At 40.9% G+C, this 20107-nt stretch overlaps 1 protein-coding gene across 4 annotated transcripts in view; it reads right to left on the minus strand.

The window, feature by feature from the left end:
* Positions 1–15115, minus strand: part of RIPOR3 (RIPOR family member 3) — a 51355-nt gene extending 36240 nt beyond the window's left edge. Inside the window, exons 1-3 of one of the 4 annotated variants that reach the window (XM_035343874.1) lie at positions 15046–15115; positions 14224–14303; positions 636–762 (exon numbers count right to left, since the gene is read on the minus strand). The gene's annotated coding sequence lies outside the window, so the exon portion shown is untranslated. Of the gene's footprint in view, positions 1–635; positions 763–13629; positions 13873–14223; positions 14304–14473; positions 14492–15045 lie in introns of those variants that run through there. The other 3 variants (XM_035343873.1, XM_035343876.1, XM_035343875.1) reach the window with 3 other exon arrangements.
* Between the last annotated feature and the right edge of the window lie 4992 nt (positions 15116–20107).

A 20107-nucleotide genomic window follows, 5' to 3' on the forward strand; every position in this document is an offset into this window, starting at 1 on the left:
CCATTATCAGCTGATTTATGAGCACAGGGCTTGCTGTAAGCTCCTCTGGTTTCAATTTCAAACTTGATGACAAACTTGCAAGTCTGAATCAGAGATTCAGGAATGCGGCAGGCTCCACACGCTAGCCTGACTTGCAGCTTTTTCAGCTTTGGCAGAATTTGAGTCTGCAGTGAGCTACATTATAACGAATACTTAAAAACAAATTCCTACCAAGAGAAGAAGCAGATGGCTTTGAGAGAGAGCAATTTACAAGTGATGAACAGACTCTTCCATTTCTGACAAAGGAAAAATTGCCTAGCAGCAAGACACTGGATCCTACATTCTGTCCTTGAGAGGTCCTTCCTTAATTAAAAACCCCAAGGAACATTCTTCTGTAATACATTTCTCATTCTCCCCGCTTTCTGCGATCTATGCTTTAGTGTATGTTACATGCAGAGTTACTGGGGGTGATCATGTCTTCATCCACTGGCTAATGCAGGAGCCTCCTAAAAGCCTACTGCCAGGTCAGTTATGAAATAAGAAACGTTCCTTATCTCAGCCTTAGAGTTGTGCAAAGTCCCAGTTCTAAGTTTAAATAGAAACCCCTATGATGGATAGATATGTTTAGATTATTACACTGAGAAGGGTCTATTAACCAAAACAGATGATAATCTTCCACTAATAGTGCGATCTGATGCTCAACAGTACGTGGGATGTCTTTTGGTATCTTCAAAAACTGAAGTCTGTCGATCACAATCTACTGGTATATGTCCTGGGGCACGCCTGGGAAGAAGTGGGAGAAACCATGGGTCATGCAGCTGTCTGACCATGAAAATTGTCCCTTTATTAAGAATTAAATCATTAAGTCAACTTCCTGTGGCAACAATGTTTTATTTCCATAAATGTTACCAAGACAATCTCATACCACTAAAATAATGAAGTTGCTAAGTTAGGACCGGTATCCCAAAGAACACCGGAAAAGGTACACAAATGTCATATAGCAGGGAAACAGACATTTGGAGAGAGAGTAAAGTTTTGTATTTTGAAGCAAAGCACTTAATTTAATGCTGAGTAGGCACAGACTTAACTTTTTTCAAAATCGGTATTCCCATTACTGATTAGCGACTCCTGGTATGCACGTTAAGATAATTGAAAAGGGTGTATTTTTTAGAAGGGGATATCAAAACCATGACAATGAGAATGGCTCTCATTGGCCAGCTAACAGAAAAATCTTCAAAAATCATTTGGCATATTTGAACTTTTTATCTAGGATGAATTTGCTCAGTATCTTCTAAAACACACAGGCTTGTACTCTTATTTTCTGAAGAATTAGGGTAGCTGTCACAGCCACACCAACACCGTGCTCTGTACTAATCTTCCTGTTCTGTAGACACCCCATAACCACAAACTTTCCTTGGTGTGGGAAAAAACAAAAAAGAACCTCTGAATTTATGTTTATATATCTGTACTTTCCCCTTCATTTCCTACCAATTCCTAATACATATGGTCTGACATTCGTGGCCCACATTTTTTACACTGTTATTCTCTGCTTTTATTTGGTTTGGGTTTGTTTTTAATGAGGTGAACTTTGCACAGCCCAACTCTAGCTCCTATAAAATCTTAAATGGCCAGATTTAGAGATTTTGTACAGAGAAAAAAAGCCTACATACTAACCACACAGCTGTACTTGGAAACAGATGTTTTACCCCCTTTAAACTGAACTAATGAGGACAGGACTGTGGAACAGATAGAACAGGAAAATTTCAAATTCAAAATCTGACAAAAGTTATGGAAACAGTGGAGAAAAGACTGGTGCCTCCACATAAGGGGAGGGGAGGAGGGCGGTAAATCCACAGTGAAAATTTGCAGTGCTGCACTAACTTCAGGGCTCTTCCACTTTGCAGCCTTGTTGATCCCAATATCCCCACTCAACTCACAAGAGTGTCCCAAAAAGAGCAGGCCAGATCCTCAGTTGATATGAACTGCTGTAACTCTATTGAAAGCAATAGATGTTCAGGTTGGAAATGAGGAGACATTTCTTCTCAGAAAGAGCAGTCAGGCATTGGGATGGGTTGCCCAGAAAGGTGGTGGAGTCACCATCCCTGGGGTTGTTTAAGGAAAGGTTGGACCCAGTGCTTAAGGACGTGGTTTAGAGGGTGACATTGGTGGTAGGGGGATGGTTGGACCAGACGGTCTTGAAGGCCTTCTCCAACCTCAGTGATTCTATGATTTATAGAAGTTCAGAATTTGGCCCTGCATCTCTTTTGCGTATAGTAAGTGTAAGATGATTCTAAACCACATTTTTCAAGGCTTCCATAAACCAGGAAGCAGACCTGATCAGATGCTGTGAAAATCTCGACTTCTGATGGAAATTTGATGAAACAAAACAAACAAAAAAATTAACTACCTTTTCCTATCAGAATGGTCTTGAAATACAGTGTCTTATGCTGCTAGTTCAGAAACGTTTTTTAGCACCATTGCTTCTCTGCCCAGTCCTGCTCTCATCAAAGACACCGATAGAATTGCCATAACTTCAGAGAGAGGATGAACAAACCTTTGTCATCATGATTTGGCTCCCATACTGGAAAAATGCATTAGTGATGGCTTTGTATAGAAAAGATGCATCAAGTTTTCCCTCTGGTTCCTAGTTTAAATTTCTTAAAAAAATATTTTTGATTTGTCTTCATATGCTCTTCATCAATCTGCTGCCTTGAAGCACAGAGTGGATCCCTAAGCCACAGCAGAAAGAAAATCTTCTGCTGTATAAGGCTATGTGAGACACTGTCATTACATGCAGAGGAAACTGGGTTTAGTGGGGCCCTGCTTCCCCTAGGGACTACCATAATATAAATTATTAATAATAAAAATAAACATTGGCTAGCTTGAACTTCTCTTCATTCTCCTAGAGCTTATTTTTGTGATGGAATTAGCTAAATAAAGCCCACTTGAAAGAATGCTTAATTGCAAACTATCCAAACAAAACAGAATGGATATAATTGGTTCTTAAATATTAAACACTCTGAAGTAGATGGCTTTGGAGACAGCTGAAAGAGTAATGCATACTAGGATGCATATGGTAAAATGAGCAGTCAAGCAAAACACAATCTAAAACAGACTGAATTTACTTTTAAACTAGATATTCAAGTTTTGTCAGGCTGACTTTGCCTAGAAGATACCTTTAGAATATTTCAAGCCTAAAAGAATTACAAAAATACTCTTTTTAAAATTATAAAATCAAGAGAGTCAAATTCATGGACTGACTTCTGGACATAGTTTGCCCACGAAAGAGCACGACAACCTACAATGATCATTATTCCATGGAACCCCTCTTAACCCTATTTCAGTCTAAAAATGTTAGCTTAGCAAAGACTACTGTTTTCAAGTGTTTTAGAATAAACAGCTATTTGCTTGGTAGTTGGGTAGGGAGAGCTCACGTAAGCAGTTCTGACAAGAGATCTCTAAAGGAGAATGGTGATGCCTTCTACCAAAACAACTGATTGCAGAGTTCACATCTGCCCTGGCCTCTATAAATTTCCTTTCTTCAGCCCTGTGTTTTTGTTACAGCTATTTAATACAAATATTTCACAGTCAGCAAATAGAGAATGTCTGTTTCGGTATGAGAAAGCTCCCTTTTGATATTCATTAGAGGTTAATACAGTTGCCACACACTTCTTAAATTAAAAGCATTTCTAGCAAGACTAGAAATTGTCTTTAATGCAAGTGAAATTTGTAAACAGTAAAAAAATACTTTTACATTAGAAAGGAGCAAAAAGTCAGTAACTGTTTACCAAAGCTATATTATTTAGCTGTTTACCAAAGTTACATTATTTAGTAAAAATAATTTAAGAAATTAATAAACGGTAGAACTCTTCTTTGCAGGACTACTGTGTGCTGTGAAAAACAGAAATGAAAACAGACTAGTGGTGAGCCACTGAAAGTGCAGTGCCTAATCAGCCACATGTTTACTTTCTCACTTATCAATAACTGACATAAGCAAGACTTCTGCTAGAGATAATAAATTCCTGGAAGCATCAGGCTCTTTTCAGCCACCTAGAAGAAGCACAAGAGAGCTAGTCCCTACAGGAGGGAAAAAAAAAAAAAAAAAAAGGCAGACCTAACTTGAAGTGCTAAGCAATAGTTGATCAGTAGCAGTATCGCTATTGCTTGAGATCAAACCACACTTAGGCCAGAAGCTAACCTAATTTTAAGTTCCCTTGAAATGTTATGAATATCATCAACAAAGACAGTGAGTCACTCATGAAAATGAGTTTGGTTTGTGCACAAAAAATAAAAATAAAAATCTATCAGATCTCTGTCTCAAACTTCTTAGACTGTGAACCCAAGTCTTTGTTCCCCTAGGACTCAAAGCTTTCACAGACGCAGTTGCATCTGTTTAGTGTTTCATATTTTTCAGCATCACAAGGAGTTTTTCTTAGACCTTGGACTGGTTTACTCTGCATCTGTGTACAACAACAAAATTCCCACAGAAGAGATAACCGAGTTCTCCTGCCAGTTTGTGTCTACCTCTGTCCCCAAAAGACACAGGCAGTCCTGGCAAAAGGAGTATTTTATGTGAGCATTTTGCTAGCATAGCGATAGCATCCCTCTTAGCACTCACAGCTATGCCAGAAACTTTGTAACACAAATCTATAGAGCTACACAAAAAAACTGTGTGTGTAATACATCTAGTATAGTTTTGAAAGGTATTAGTAGTAGATAATGTAAATTTTTTAAAAAATCCTCCAATGTGAACATTTTCTGTCTATACACTATCAGCACCTCACTGCTATCAAGAATATAGGTATTATTTACTACTAAAGTGCTCCTGGAATGAACGAAGCTATCTAGCAAGGCTGTGCTTTCTAGCAGCGTAGTTAAAACCATCCTTCAGACTCAAAACAAGTAGAACTACACATGTTTACTGTGCACTATAACTGCTTCTCTGCTTGTGTCTTTTGCTAATTCAGCCATATGAAAAATGGTCTCTGACGAACAATCCTTACCCAATCTAGCTATGAGGGCAGGAATCTACAACATAGACAGGGACTTAACAGATAGAGAGGGCTTATTACTTGCGTCACTTAAGATACTGCAAGGATATTGTTAGTACAGATATACAGCTATAAAACATCAGGAAAACAAAACAAAACAAATTGCATTGGCATACAACACTGCCATATCAATATAGCTGCAAACGCTTTTAATGTCATGTGGCTACACCATTAAAAAACTCAGATGAGACAAACATATAGCAGTACTACATTTAAGTGTAGAACAGAGATTACTATGGCTACAAAACAAGTATAGAACAATTTAAATCCTCAGTTTATAAAAAAAAGTCTGGGGGTAAATCTTTCATGCCTCATAAAACAGAAACTGTTTTTGTGATGCAAATTGACTTCATCTATGTTACCCAGACTTTAATACTTACCTACAAGCCAATTACACTTCAGACCACCCTTGCAGAATAGGATTGCATCACTTCAAAAAACAGATCCCCCTGTAAGCAAGTTCTCTTAGTGTCTTTTCAAGATGGATGGAGTGAATTATAATGCTAACATGCACACTGACTTGAGAGCATGAAGAGCTGTCACCCAAGACCAATGAGAAAAAGATGCAAGGTGTCAACCGGGTCACTGTACATACTGATCCTTAGTTCATCAGCTTCCAATGTCCAAACAGAACAAGGTCAAACAACAGTCACCTTCAAAACATGGTATGTAGGAAAATGACTGTCAGGTTTGTGTTCAGTTACAGTTGTTGGAGCGGCAAGAGATTTAACATAAAGATAGATGGCCAAACACATAGTTCACGTTCACGTCGCTATTGCTAGACTGACAATTTAAGGGGTTCTGGTGATAGATGAGATCACCATCAAATAGTTTTAAATTTCGGGACAGCACACAGGCAAAACTCTTAAATACAATGGTATTGTTATGATTCCAGTGATATTAAACAATGTGTGTGATGACCTGATTTTCTGGCATCAGACAGGCATGATTTGTGAAAGACAGATACCACACATCTTGCCAGATGAGCCCGATATGATGGCAGCAGTGTCCAGAATGCTGAATAGCACTATAAGCTTCACAGGGATAAGCCTTCCCATTAATGAAGAACCGTGCCTGGCTGAAGAGGCAGTCGATAGAACTGTATGTCCCTGTGATGTTTTATATCCCCTGGCAGTTTTCCCACACTTGCACTCTGACCCTCCAAACATCAGCACATGGATCATTGACCTTACGAACTCACATTTGTGATCATTGAGAATGCACAGCCCAGAGACCATACTGGCAGAAAAACACTTGGGTACTCTTCAACATTCAGAAATGGCCATTCAGATACAATATACACGTGTTGACAAGCAATCCCAGCAATATACAAATCCAGATCCAGAATTAAATCCAGACACGCTTACAGCAGCAACGACACACAGCCCATTCAGTGTTGTAACAGACAAAACGGCATTTTGCTCCATGTGACTTGGTTTACTTGAGAGAGAGGTCTACGACTAGAGGTCATAGCATACTTGCTCTTTGCTTTAAATTAAACTAGAATGCAAGTAAATTCACACACACACAGCGGGAAAACATTCATCATGTATTACCACAGCTCTGGAGACAAAAGTTAGGCTGTGTTGATACAGAAATTATGTCTGGACCTTAGCAGAAGATGCAGTACATGATCTTGAAGAACCTGTGCTAAAACAATTTTAAGGTACTTCGCATGGCTACTTACTTGTTTTGTACTTCTGATGTTTGTTTACAGGCTGCTGGGATGCCTGCACTGATTTTTTAAGGTTATTTAAATTCTTCATTTGTTAACAAATTAAGTTGGTTGCACAACACATTGGCATGTGACACTTCAGAAAAAGGGAGGGGCACAACTCGGCCTCAGTGGAATTAGGAATAAGATCCAATGACTTCAGCAGAGTTACACAAGGGATAGGTCCATTGTTTCAGTGGGAGTTGTGCTTAATTAAAGTAGTATTTCCTGTCAGCTTTCTACATACAGGACTCCCTTGAAAGGTGCCAGTACCTTCAAGATCACTCTGTGGGCTTCCATTTCAGACACTGAATAACAAAAGCATAGGGACAGATTTTCATCAAGTCTATGCACATACTAATGTACTAAAAGCATGAAAAAAGGCACACACTAATGCTCAGTTAACAAACAGTGATGTTAACACTGTTATGTTACTGACGGAACAAAACTAGCTAGTTAAGTACTTTTTTGAACATGATCCACCCATTGTAACTGCATTTATGTTTTTATCTTTCATTATAAAAACAAACAAACAAAACACAGCAGGCACACAGGTACCAGCTAAATAGCTATGAATCTTTCCAACTTGATAAAAGCCTATGAATTTTCTATATAGACCAAGTATTAGCCACATTTTCACACAAATGAGAAGATAAATTGTAATAATTGCTCCATCAGCTACATATGCATTTGGAACGTGCATCAGATCTTCAGGAAAACTATGGCCTACCACTTTGACTTTATGGATCTCATCAAATAAAATCCTTCCTCACAACCTAGAGAAACCCAAACTCTTCTTGCAAAATCTCAGTTACAGAATGCAAACACTGTGGAAATTCAGTGCACAGGAAAACTGGATGTTATTTATGTTGTACTTTGTCTGCACTACTAGAAATGTAAACCTATTCATGCTAACACTAATGCAGTAAAAATTATGACTTTAAAGTACACTGAGGTCTTTCAATTGCCTCCCTATTTGGTTATCTGTTGAGTCCTGGTACTGGAGAATGATTTTTTCCTCTTCACGTCTGTGGCAATTGAAATAATAAGACCGAGGTTATGTGAGTGCAAAGAATTATGGAAAAAATGTAAGTGGAAAGTACATATTTTTAAAATGCACTTGAATAACTCAAATGCAGCTGAACTGACATTATTCAGACTTTCCAGTCTTATTCAACACTGGATAGAAACCAAGCACAAGAAATTTCAGGCCCAAAGGGCATTTTAAAGAAAATTACAAGTACCTATATTTCAAGTTTACAATATCTGTCTGGGAAATCTCTACCACCTAAAGACAGACTAACCTGTCTCCTCGTGGAATCAAACAGAAGGGATGTGAACTAATTACGGGGATGTCTGGATCAGCTTGCAAACAAGGACTGATTCAGCCCCAAAGAACACTCAAACCAGAAACCTGGATTTAAATAACTGTGGTCTTCTAGCAAAATAGGGATGCATTTCCAGATCCAAATTTTACACTGAAAGTTCACTCCTAACCTGTGGAGCCACAAGTGCTAGGCCCAGCTCTGCATTCCTTCCACACCCAAAATTGGAGCTCTGCCCGAATAAGGAATGCAAGAGAGAAATGCATTTCTTATCTTTATGGCACATCTTGTTTGGTGATGTACATGCCTGTGAACCTGCCAAAACTCAAATGTGTGACATGGTATGCACTCTAATCCCAAAACTGATAGGTTTCAAAAGATTACTCCTGTAGGACACTTATAAAGAGGTGGAACATTTTTTCATAAGCTTACGTAACTGTTCAGAACTCCTGTATACATTGACATATTCCAATACTTCTGTTATAAGTAATTTTCAACATTGGAAAAGTAAAAATGTTAGAGTTGTATAAAGGACAGGGAACAAAGGGAATAAAATATGTATTTCCAAACTGAGACACATTTAAAAGTATGGTTATTCAAAAAGCAATGCTACACTGTAAAATAAGATTTTAAAAATACATATTTCACAGACAGCAAGTAATAAATAAATAATAAAAAAGGCTCCTCAGGATAACAGTCTATACTTATTATCCTCCAAAATCACCAGGTAGCATTATGCACAAGGATGCACATAATCATGTCCATCACTTCAAAGCAACATGAGTTTCACCCTGGATTTTAGTAAGATAAATGCAATTGTGTTTCCTTCAGCTACCCAGAGAGCTGTATTTCAAAATTTGCAAGGAGAAATAACTTCCAACAGCATATACGATAAATAACTGTGGAAACAAGTCTCTATGTGTGGAACATGGCCTTTTAAAAATTTTCCCTGATTTTTCAGGGAAAGTCATACAAGAAATTTTTTCAGTCTTTTCATACAAGAAATGCTCACCAATGTTAGTTACAGATGCTGTATTTGATGACAAGCCTTTGACTAAAATGAAATTCTAGTACAGATACAATTCTGCCAGTGTTTTTCTTAAATTAAATTGATATAAAATCAGCCTAAATTCAAGAAAAATTTCCTTTTGTAAATACAAAATGTATCCATATCTGCAGAGCTTCCAATACAATTGTAGGCACCAACCTGTTCTGCTGTAGTTCTGGCCTTCATGGATGTCTTTCTCATTATTCTACCCCCAAATAGCATACAAAACAGTAGGAAAAAAAAGATGCCCTTCTGTGGTCAAAGTGAAAAGGAGATATTAAGGCAATTTATGTTGCATGTTGCCCAGATGAATATTTTCATAGCAGTTGAGAAAACAATATGTTGAATAGAGTACCCTATGGCAAGTATTCAGAGTAAAAGAAATGCTAGCTAAAATCCAGGGCTTTGGTTGCTTTAAGCTTTCCTAGGAGAGATTAAATCAAAATATTTCCTATATACATTCCTTCTTTTCATCAGCATGTCAACTACAGTAAGTAAGAATGTGCTATTAATTCTCAGCATCAAAATCCGGGATAATTTTATATAGTTGAATATGTTTCCTTACTTTAACAGAAACAACTGTTACTGGAAATATTTTCCAAAGCATGCTGCAAGTGAAGTTAAGTAAATCTGCAAGCACACTGCACACTTTTCAGGGAAAATGTTTCTAAAAATGAATCAGGATTTAATATAAAATGTCTCTGAGGTATGTAACATGCCCATAATACAGTATTTTTCAATTTTCAACCCTGTATAGAGCTTTTAAAACAATAACAGATGGACAAAACAAAAAAGTACAATTCTTCCATATTCTCTCGTGCACAAACATATAACACACGTAGAAAACCAATGACATGCTCTAAAACATTAATACTGCTTTTATATTTTCCATTAGAAAGACAACTCGCTTGCGATTCCTTCTCCCTTTAAATTGTTCCTGTGGCAACACATCTGGTGCTATAATTCTGGGCCAGAACATTAACTAGCCTGAAAGAAGAAAGTTATGTTGTTGTTCTGCTCTGCAAGAATGTGAAGCAAAGAGAGATCTGCAAACACATGTAATTGTATAACCCCTTCCGCCTTCACAGGCGCACATAACGTTAACTATCAATACTTACGCATAGCTTAAAAGTACAAGTTTTAAAATGTCCCTACAATGGTTAGAGAAAACTGTTGTGGTGAGCGCACATTCTATGAGGCTTTTCTTTTTTAAACAAAATGATGAGTGCTTTGTTACTGCTGCTCCTACCATATGAAAAATGTGAGGAAAGTATGCAGCTAAGAGGAACAAGGTTCATTCTTAATCATAAACCTAACTTGCCCTACATCGTTGAGAACGCTTGATGTTGATTTCTTATCATCTCTCCAATACTATGTAAACATTACTGTACTATCACCATTTTACAGACGAGATATGTCAGGAGCACATAAGGCCAGAACGTCTGAAGTGTCTGTTAGATGTGAACACCTCTACTGCTTGTTGCCCGTACTGATGCATGCAGTCCTTGGCTCCCTAAGCTGTTGAGGACCAACAGATCTTTCTTACTTGAAATTAAAGGAACTTATTAACGCTTAGTTTATGCTTTAGACATCCCAGCTCCAGCCTGCCAGAATTCTCAGAATCTGTAGTCTAAACAATTTAGTTGTAGAGAAAGGAAAGAAAAACTGGAATGAAAACTTAGCAAACTGAACTTGGGGCTGTAAATTAGCGTAAGAACTTTTTTTTATTAATCTCTAATAGTCTGTAAGACTATAATCCAAAGCAAGTTATTAGAGGTATTTTACAGTTCAATTGAGATTGACACCATAAGATGTCAGCACTACAGTGGATCTCAGTCCATGATGTAAGAACCAGAGGAGTTTGCAAGGACTATTGCACTCTCAGCCTGGAATAGCAGGAGTTAAAAAAAAAAATACTGAAAATAGATTTTTGCTACTCCATCAAGTAAATCAGGGATGAATTAACGGAAAGAACATATCTGATGGATAAGACAATATCACTGACAGTTACTTCTGTAATAATTGCATTTTAAGTTCCCCATGAAACAGATTTTATTATTTAACTAGAAGTATCCAAGTTCAAACCTAGATCAATTACATACAAAATGGTTTGTTAACTACACTTACAGTATTTTCTGTATTAGTGACAAAGAAAGCGAGATTGTCTGGTATTCTGATCCTCTAAATTAGTAATGATTAAATGCACTGACTGGCTGAAAACCAAGTTTTGTTGTTTTTTTTTTCTTCCTAAAATGTTGAATAGAAACTATGGTTTCAGGCACTATGTCTTTGAAGACATATTGGTTTAAAGCAATCTGCACTTAGGGAGAATAAACTGGCAACAGAAATGGAAAAGTTGGAAAAAGTGGATAAAAACTGGTAAGTCAGAAACAGACCTTTATGTCCCTCTTGAACTAGTGGAGGCGTCATCTTAGGACCAGAATTAAACCTAGGACCCCAAGCACCTGTAGTCATTAAAGGCCTGCTGATGGTATTTGCAAGACTTTCTGTCTGTATAATTTTGGATTGTCACCAGCCAGTCACCTTCCAAAATCCAGTTCTGGTCAATAACAATCTGGATAATTCAACTCTGTCTGTTCCCTTTTTCTCAGTCTTTTGGCTAACAGGAAGTGTGTACATTAAACTAATATTAAACCCACTATTTTACATAAAATACCAACTTCTCTTCCAATCTAGCCTATTTATTTCATCCAAAGGGCACGATTAACAACCCCTCTGAGACATGTCTCACTCCCTTGCTTTGTTTTGCATAACTTTCTATATCCAGAGCTTCTCTTTTGTCCTGGTGCACTACAATTCCACATTATCATTCTTCAAGTCCTCAAGAGAGACACGTTACAATTGTAACTTTCCCCTCCCAGTAGACTGACTTCCTTTTTAGCTGTAATGGCCCCACTCCACTTCTCAGGTTCTTTATAAGCACATTGCAAAGGAGTATTTGCAGAGGAATTAGCTGTGGAAGGGAATAAAGTGATATTGGTCGATCTGCTATTATGGGGTCTCAGGTCCCTGCCTGGATGGATTCTAAGGAACCCAGGGCTGGAATGAACATTGCAGAGCAACTCTGCTGCTACTCTTCATCTTGACATAAGGAAATCATCTCGTCTTTATACTGCCCTTTGGGGAATACCATTACATAACTCACTGTTTGGCCTACATTTCACCATTCTTGGCTTCGTGCTGTTAACAGAAATGCCACTCCTTCACTTCAGTTACTCTAGAACAGAGCACAGGATAGGACACAGAACCTGTTGTCTCACGGAAGCTCTTTCATTCCTCTAAACAATATTCAGAATCTAACTGGCAGAAAAAATTAACAAGCTACCTGCTCACTACCATATTGCACGTGTCATATCCCTGATAAGTTTCTCTCTAGATGTGGGGCACGAAGTGGGCTTGGTCTGCTACTCAGTAACACCTCCTTCCCATTTGGGCACTATTACATGTGGTGCTTATGTCATCCACTCTGCAGAATTCAGAGCAGCAGCATGTAACTGAGCAACTGCATGAGAAACTAACATTACAGAGAAGTTTCTAATATTCACGTTCCACTAGACATCGCATCTTTTCTCTGACACCTCTCTCCATTCAACATAAAGTGTTCCCTCAGATGTATGTTGCATTGTTTACTACCCTTACACGATCTAATATGATCATTACTATGCTTTTTCAGTAAAGTCTTTCCAAAAAGATTAGGTAATGCCCCTCATTAAAAGGTGTAGCTCCCATTTTACAGCTGTGAAAACACTGGTAGAGACAGATCAAGGCTTGTTACCAACTAAGTGAATGACTGAATCGGGAGTTTGGAGTACTGCTGCTCTGACTCTGGTTCGATGCTCACACGCTCAAGAATTATGTAACATTATTTTCCAAATTCGTTCAACTTTCCTGGGTTGATGAACAAGTCAATTTCCATATGGCCCAATGTATTTTAAAGTTACTGAAAGGGGAAAGTAAACTCTGTCTGAAGCAAAACGTAACCGGGCCATGATCCAAAACCTCAATCCATATTTATGAGCAAATAAAATACAACCTATACACAGTCAAAAAGAGCTTACAAAAATATAACCAGCCCATACAGCGACACCTCCAAAACACAACCCCCGCAGGATGGCATAAACATTGCCCTGCTCCTCTGACTCTTCCACCTGCTCCAGGCAGGCATTCACCTCCTGAGGGGTTCCCGGGTGTCTCCTGGCACGAACGCACTTACCCCTAGCTAAACCACCACCGCACCTCCCCGCTCCTGCAGGAGGGCTCGATGCTTGCCCCCGCTGGAGGAGCCGGGCAGCCTCCCGGAGGGGCCGGGCACCCTTTGGGGGTTTCCGACAGCTCTCCCCGCCGCGGTGCCGATGCCTCCCGGTTGCCCCGCGGCTCTCGGCCGCCCGTTCCTCCACTGGGACCGGGACCGCGACAGGCACCGGGACCCTGCTTCTCCCCGCCGCCAGCCGCAGCCCCGCGGACTCGGTTGTGCGGCCGGGGGTGCCTTACCTGCGGGCTCGCAGAGGCCGTGCCGCCGGGAGGGCTCCGCCAGCCGCCGCTTATCGCCACCGGCTGCCGCCCGGCCGGGCTCCGCTTCCAGGAAGCCGCGGCTCCGGAGCGCTGCTGCTGCCTCGCAGCTGGCTGCCGATCGCCCCGTCCCGCTCGCTGCCTCCCTTCCTCCCTCCCTCCGACCCCCCTCATCCTGGCAGGGGGGCTGGGAAAGTGCAGCGAGGCTCCGGCACATGCCGAGCTTGCGGTCACGGCCCGGACCCTCTGCTATTAATCAGGGAGCATCCCAAGCGCCCCCTCGCTTGCTCCAGCTGCTTTAGCGCCGGCCCCACCGCACCGCAGGGCCGGGGCAAAGGGGCTCCGCACGCAGGGCCACCCACCCCTGTGTCCCTGGCATCCCTCCTGCCCCTGCTCTCCTCACCACCCTCCTACAGCCCTCATCAGCCTTTCCCTAAGCAGCATCTTTCCTTCTCCTATCGCCTCTTCCCCTTCTCCATCCCATCCTCCCAGAGGTTTTCTATTACCGCACATGTGTTGTTTGCTCTGTTTCATTCTTTGCTAACCCAAGCCCTTTGTGCTGCACCCACTACTGACCTCGTTGCTTCCTCAGGCAGGCACTGCTCCTCCAGAATGAGCTCCCTTCTGCTTGTTTTCTGGACTCCTTCCACATAAGCCTGGCAAAAAGATGTGAATTTGTGATGTAGAAAGCAGGACGAGATCCTCCCAGGTTCCCTGCCTCACCGTATGAACCCACACAGTCACATCTCTTTTCTTTTGAACAATGCCTTGCCAGGCCTTTTGTAAACACCAACGCACAGCTGCGTTCCTGCCCTGGGCACAGCACCTTGTATTAATTACGGTGTGTCTCATCCCTCTTTCACTTTCACCTGTTTTTTCACCATTTCCCCGCGGAGTCAGCAAGTTGATTGACTGACAGCACAGGAAGCTCAACGCTCCCCACAAAGCAAATGAGCTGACTGTACGGAAGTTGGATGTGCTTGTAAGATAACTTGATCACTAACGTGTTTGCTCTGCTTTTGACCACGTACAGCGAGACCTACGACATGCACCAGGCTCTCCTACTATCCCGTCTCAGGGGGCTAAAACACAAGCTAAAGCTCCCAAAGCACCGGATGACCACAGATCCCCCCCCAGGAACCTGCCAGGGCAGAGTTATTGCTCTTTGACAGTGCTTTATGACGTTGCTTAAATGAAAGCCTTGAAAAAGGAAGATCTCTCACACAACTGAAAAAAGCATGGTTTTAAGAAGATGCAGGAGGGAATGGACACACATGAAGGTGAAAGCAACAGGACACAAGATGGGCTGATGGAGTCAGCTGAACAAATAACTCAAGCACTTTGGGTTATGCTTTAGAATGAACAGTGCTGAAATGCAAGTAAAAGTGGTTTTCATACCTGATCTTGAAGCTGATAGGTGCTTGGAGGGCTGAAAAAGGCAACAGTGATACACCATGGAGGAGACAAACTGCAGAACTGATGTTCCTAGCAAGACAAGCTGCAAGGAGATGTAAACACATGGACTCATGCATGTAACAACATTACATATTCTAAGAACTGTAACTCTACTTATTGTTTTCTTGCCTTTCCCAGTATTTGAGGGTTTTAAGACCAATCACACTGCTTGAAGAGGCAACCCCCTGGCAAATACAACTATAGCAGTCTAAGATGGAGCAAGCCACAAGGCCGGCCTCTGCTTGGGGTTACCAGTCTTACAGGGGGGTCAGCAGAGCTGGCTGCATGCTCCTGCCTCAGGCCCAGCAGCACGAGCTGTATCAGATCAGCTCACACAGCACAGGGCTGTGCTAAAACCTGGGCTGCGAACTGCAGCCGTAACAGCGCGGACTCGTGTCTCAGTGTGCCAGCCACGCAGCAGGGTGGAGCACGCAGGGGCTATTTTAAAGCAACTTAACTGGATTTGCAGGAGGACGTTTGTCAGAACACCAAATCTCTGCAGGAGCCCTACACAACTGCTGTTGACCAAAAAAGCCTTTACTGTTACTGTCATTTCCTCCTGACTTATAATAAATCGCACAGACCAAACCCTCAGCTAACGCAAGTGACCGAGGTTCCATCACTCCCTCTGCAGATGGCCATATTTAGTTCAGCTGAGGATTGGTCTTACGTGTTTTTATTCCAGTTTATTTTTTTATGATCTTCATTTGCTGTGTCTTCATCTGGTGTGTTTATGTGGCTGGTGCTTGGTTTTCATTATTTTTAACTGCATTTCAGATTATTTGCTCAACGGTTTTGTTCACATTCTCTCCTTTTCCATGAAATTGTAATAAAACACTTGGCTACAGATTTTCCAAATTGAATACTGATGTTTAGAGCAGCTAATTATGTAGCAGGGTTCAAAGTGAGTTCTATAAAGTAACAATTTACATATTCTTGAAAACAATGGACACAAACCTAAAAACTATTGTTACAAGCTAGTTTCACAGTCTTCTGGAATTTCCTTTAAAAATACATATGTTTGGTATTCTCACGCATATAAAAAGCAGTAAATACTCAATTGCTGCCACCATTATAATATTTACGAAGAAAAAATAAAACACACTCTGATGTCTCTCAGACCTAAAGGGCCATTAAAAACGTGAGTATGTTTTCTCCAGTGATCTCAAAGCACCTCACAAATATTAATTCAGCCACTTGACATCCATCAAGTCATGAGCCAATGACACACACAGATCATTCTGCAATGAAATATTCAGGACAGTTGCAAAAACATTATACATTTACTGTTCCAGTCACACCAGTGTTCTGGAAGAATCGGATTCACTTTAAACAATTTTAATAATTATCAGATTCACTTTAAACAATGTTATTGTTTAAGTACTGACTTAAGTCATTCTTATTTGGTCTCTAAACCAGCTGAACTATAGACAGAAAACTCTGAGTAGACCAGGCTGCTCAGGAAGATCCAGACTAAACTGACTTTTAACGAAGGCTCCTGTAAGCCATACATCTGTTTACACTAGCAGTAGCTAATAATTCAGCTAATAACCTAGTTAGCAGCCTTAACATGGTCCTTTACCCCGGGCTAACCTGGAGAAAACAATCATTCTTCTTGCAGCTCTTGGTGCAAGCAATATGTATGCTAACAGTTCCTTGTGTCTCCATACCACCCTTCTTTATTTTGCATTCTTTTCATTTTAAACTGGTATTTCAATGTCAATTAATATGAAGTAATCTGCATAGACGTAGATTATCAATACGTTGGCTAGGCACTTTCGTTACTATAACACAACAAACTTCAGACGTTCAAGCACACCATCCCTGTATAAAGAATATTCACTGAGTGTTTCTGAGGGTGTGTTATAATAAGATTAAACTGTAGTTACATGGATCCAGAATTCTAAGCATTTGAGTTTTTGCTTCTTTGTACATCTCTGCCTGCATTGGAATTTTTAGTTCACAGGGTTATAACTCAGGAGGCAAACTAGAAGATGGGCCAACAGAAGCAGAGAATATGTTCTGAAAGCTGAACAGGACTGTGACAGTGGCTGAACTAACATGGACTCAGTATTTCCAAATGTGACATACATGGAAAAACTGAATTGCTTTGCTGCTCTTCCCGGCTTGCCCTTTTCTATTTTTACTTATTACCAGTGAATCAGTACTACTGGGTTAATAAGCAGTGACAGCTCTGTTATGTCAGCGTATACACGCCTGCCAGCTTCAGCTCCGTAGCTTCACACCGGGTTCGCCTCGCTCCTGTGTGCTCACAGCACACCCAGAACAGAAAGCCTGCGGTGGTTTCAGTGGCCTGCACACGGCAACTGCCCACAGCTCCCCCAAACGGCGCCCCGCGGCCCCGCACCGCCCCCTGCTGGCACTTCCCGCCACGCCGCCGGGGGGCGGGGCCTGAGGAGAGGGGCGGGGTCTGGTGGGAGGAGGGCGGGGTTTGCATCAAGCTCCGCCCACGCGGCGGGTCCCGCCCCGCGCTGCCCGCAGCAGCAGCCCGCAGAGCGGCGGCTCCGAGCCCAGTAACGAACAGCGAGCGGGTGCCGCTGTCCTTCGTGCGACCCCTTACCGCTGTCACAGGCGGCCACGGCCCTGCTTCAGTCCCTCCTCTCCAAGCAGCTGCACACCTGCTTCTGGCAGCCCTGAAAGCAGCCTCCTCCTAGACACGAGAACGGGAGCCGAGGAAATGGGAGTTCAGCGCAAGATCTCGGGAAGCTCGTCCGCGACTTAAGCGCAGGAGATTTGCGAAGGGGTTTGCAAACACTGCCGAGTGCTGGCAGCCAAACACAACTTAAAGCTCGTACCCCGGAGGAAGAGAGGGCATAACGACACCCTGCAGCCCGGCTGCGGCACAGGAGCGCCATGTGTAAAAAATGAAACTGTCAGCATCCACAGCAGCTTGGCAGCGTGAAAGCTCAAATGTTACCTGCTTGTCTGATAGGTAATTAATTAATTTTAACCACTGGCAAAGCATCCTGATTTGCTCTACTAAGCATACCATGGGTAGTCACAAATAATTTTAAGATCTATCCAACACCATTCTGTCTAAAAACATCCCTTTGTAGTAAGAGGTGTACGTTGCCGTTATTCAGCAGAAAGCACTTAAAGCAACATTTATTCCAGGCTGCAGCTGCTAGCAGGGGGCATTTTTACCCACCAATAGCAGGAACATGCTTTTGAGACAAGCTTAAAAGTAAAGTCTTTATTCCAAAAAGTTTATTAAGTGGATCTTTTTATCTAATTCTCTATTTAAGACAAAACTAAAATTCTGAACTCTACCAACAGGAAGCTTAAAAGAAAATTCTGAGCAATTATTCCTTTGATCCATCATAATTTTTCCAAATTCTAGATCAAAAATAGTGAGTACTGGAGAGATAAATACCTAATGTTCATATACTACTTTAGGGAAGGAAACACCAACGTGTTATCTATTGACCTACACAGATCTAGCAGCAGCATGGTTTCTAACTATACAACCACTGTACTACCAATCTACTCGACAGGACAGTATTGTGTTGCTGATTTCCATACAGGAAAAGCAACATACTATTATATCACTACTTCCGTGCTGAAAGTCATGTCATAGATATGCAGTTAAAATACATCCATTATTAAAAAGCAAAGCAAAACAAAAATCCCCCCACCCCCCTTAAAATGACACCAAGTGTCACAATTCTAGGATGAGAACTCAGTTGTTAATATTCACGCACTATTCAAATATTACTGTTCTTAATAAGTTAACTAAACTGCTACGTAATGGGACTTACTTAATGAGCTTTGTGCTTGTGTTTGTATAGCACTGCTGGTACGGACGGTATTTCATGGAGATAAAACACAACAAGGTACCCTTCTCAAATTCTATACAATGCAACATCTGTAAATGCAGGGATCCTACTCCAGGATCACAAGAGTTAACAGAATATTAGGAAAATAACAGAACATTATGTTCCATGCTTCATGGGTACCTATAAATAGTGCTTTACAACATTATTTGCATTTGTGAACATCAGATACCTCTACAACAAGAATGGCTTGCCTGTACTTATCAAGGGAAAAGGAAAAACACTTTGACATCACATATATCCCTAACATTCTGAAAACAAAGCTATCCAAGCATATACACTGCCCTTGAGAACTCCACTCTTTGCAGGGAAGTATTACTGCTATACAAGATGAACATATCAAAAACTGCCAAAGGCATCAAAATTAAAGCCTGCAAATACAAATTCTATTTGTGAAAAGGAGTAGAATCTGCGATATGATCTTGTTATCATTTTTAAATAAAACTTCTCTTCCCATAGAAAAAAAAAAAACTCTCATCAACTCCAGTATTTAATCAGATTGCCCCCTGCTCGATCTAATGAGCAAGCACTGTCTTGTATAAATAAAAAATAGCTTAAGTTAAATGTAAAAAGAGCATAAGCTCTGAGTTACACAATAAAAGATTTGGTAGGTCATCAGTAACAGTCAATATACGCTGGTAGACATTTTTTATTCTTAGAAGTATTTTTTCAACTCCCAGGAGGGCTGTATGGAATGCCACTCCAATTAAAAAGTGGGAAATACTGAGATGGGAAAGAAGCATCTCATTATGCTCCATGATGGACTTAGTGAACTAATTTCCCCATGAGAACAGAAAAAAAAGTCCTCCCACAAACTTCCCCAGCTATCCAGAGATTAGGAAACGCAACCTGTCTTTCAGCTTCACAGGAGCTGAAACTAAAGGTGCCATGAATAGCTGTGATCAAGTCATAGGTTTTACAGAAATTGTGACTAAAATAGCTCTATAAACTTGTGCTGCTCCTGGCACAAAAAGCCTTTCTCCCTACCTTTATCTGAAATCAAATTGTTTATTGCATTCCTTCCTCATACGTCAGCTCCTCGTGATGATAGCAAGCCAGTGATTAATACAGTTTATTAGGTCGGTTTCAGTGACTTGAAATGAATATGCCCTGACTCCTTAAGCATGCTACCACACCCACTGAATGGAACT

The sequence above is a fragment of the Oxyura jamaicensis genome, chromosome 20 (assembly GCF_011077185.1).
Source record: "Oxyura jamaicensis isolate SHBP4307 breed ruddy duck chromosome 20, BPBGC_Ojam_1.0, whole genome shotgun sequence".
In the NCBI taxonomy this organism is placed as follows: Eukaryota; Metazoa; Chordata; class Aves; order Anseriformes; family Anatidae; genus Oxyura; species Oxyura jamaicensis.